Genomic DNA, 2,500 nt, shown 5'->3' on the forward strand with positions numbered 1-2,500 from the left:
TAGATTATAGGTAGGTATGTAGATGGATAGAGAGGGAGAGAGAGAGAGAGAGAGAGAGAGAGAGAGAGAGAGAGAGAGAGATGAAGGGAGGAAGGAGGTGGTGGAAGGGGAGGAGGAAGTGGAAGAAGAGGAGGAGGGGAGGAGGAAGGAGGGAGGAGGAGGAGGAGGAGGAGGAGGAGGAGGAGGAGGAGGAAGAGGGGGGGGGGAGGATAGGAGGAGGAGGAGAAGGATGAAGAAGACAAAAATAAAAAGTGTAAAAGCAAATCCATTCTACTACACAGCAACGTGTGCGCACGTGCGCGGGAGTGTGTGTGTGTGTGTGTGAGCATGCATATATGAGTAAGTATAGGCGTATACATATAAGTATTTACGCATGTGTATGTGTGCGTATAATGCATGTTTGTAAAGATATCAAGAATTATGTACTATGTATGTATGCTTGTAAGGGTATATATATGTATATATATCCGTATTCACTTCCTCTCTTTACTCCCCCACCTCTCCTCTCTTTCACTGACACCTACTTCCCCTCTTCACTCCTACCCACCTTCTCTCCTCCACCCTCCCCTTCATTGTTACCCCACCCCCACACATCTCAACCCACCATCCCTATACATCCCATCCCACCCCCACCTCATCCCACACATTCCACTCCCACATACCCCACCACACCCCACTCCCATATACACTACCCCTATCCCCACCATCACCCCAACCCACACCACACCTTTGCATCCCCCCTTGCATCCCCCACCCTTGCATCCCCCACCCTTGCATCCCCCACCCTCGCATTTCCCCACCCTCGCATTCCCCCACCCTCGCATTCCCCTACCCTCGCATTCCCCCACCCCAACACTACCACACCACATCTTGCTACACCGCCCCACACCACACCACACACCACCACACCGCACAATACCACCACACCACCCTGTACACACTAGTATTGACAACTTCACAGCACCCAGACCACACCACATCACACCACCCTGCACACATAGCACTGACGACTTCCCAGCACCCACAACATCGTCCACACACCTACACTCTCTCACATACAAACGCACGCGCACCTTCGTTTTCGGATCACCACTACTTTATTATCTCCCCTTCTTCCTAACACTCCCGTCTAACCACATCTGTTCGGTCATCGCCATGATTGACCGCTGGCTACTAAAGCTTTCTTTTTTCCATTCTCTCTCTGTTTATTTTCTCGTGTTCCTTTCTGTTCAAGAGCATAGGCTCGAAACGTAAAAGATTTTCTCTCTTTCTCGAGCGTTAAATTAATACACCTATTGGTTGTTAACACACCTGTCTTAGTCTTTTGATTTTTGTAAAGTCCAATTATATAAAATATATATATATATATATATATATATATATATATATATGCATCCACCCTTAGGGGTCAGCCACATTTAAGTGGCAAATATACTTCACCTTGTCGTGCAGTTACTGTTAATACCTCGTTCAGAAATTTAACATTGCTTGTTTTCACTTTTTCGAGATCAGTGAATCATTTCACTGGAAAAAGTTATATATATTTGCAAAGGAATATCTTTCGCATCGAAGGTCGGCGATTGTCGTACGCTGAGGACGGGAAAATACCCAGAAACTCGAGTCCGTACGTATCGCAGATCAAGATGGGAAGGTTAACTTCCCTTTGAAAATACAGGCAGGACACAGATGTGTGTCGATAGCCAGCTGGAGATGTTCTCCTGGGGCTAAAAGCAACAGTAACATCCACCCTTAGGGGTCAGCCACATTTAAGTGGCAAATATACTTCACCTTGTCGTGCAGTTACTGTTAATACCTCGTTCAGAGATTTAACATTACTTATATATATATATATATATATATATATATATATATATATATATATATATATAAGGGTAAAGGAATATTAATTTATTAATAAATTAATGATTTTTACCAAGCCCTTCGGAATGTAAACACCATTATCGGTGAAGAACTTATTTAAAAGTTCTTATAAGTTTATAAACATAATTAAGGGATCAGCAACAGTTGCTTCACCACATACCGAAGTTCAGTAATAGCAGCTAAAGTGCTAAAACTCCAACATGGCAGTACTTGTAACTCGCAAAGGCAAAACAAGAAGAAAAAACAGCGAAACTAACCAGTCTTAGTTAATCATAGACGCGTTTCTGGATCAGAATGGTAAAAACCTTCATTTCCGTCATCAGTATGATATTCTAGTTTGCAGGTTTGAAGATGTAGGCAATTATGCATGCTCGACCAAACGACATCATGCATCAACATAATATTACCAGCACCTCCGAACTTACATAGGCCAGTCAGTCCATTGTGGACTATCTGTTGGAGTTTTAGCACTTTAGCTGCCATTTCTGAAGTTCGGTATGTGGTGAAGCAACTGTTGCTGATCCCTTAATTATGTTTATATATATATATTATTTATATTATCATACGATTGAACGCCACGCATTCAATTCCAAGTAAGTTTATCTTATGTATATATCTT

This window comes from Octopus bimaculoides, chromosome 3, assembly GCF_046866305.1.
Source record: "Octopus bimaculoides isolate indiv1 chromosome 3, ASM4686630v1, whole genome shotgun sequence".
NCBI lineage: Eukaryota > Metazoa > Mollusca > Cephalopoda > Octopoda > Octopodidae > Octopus > Octopus bimaculoides.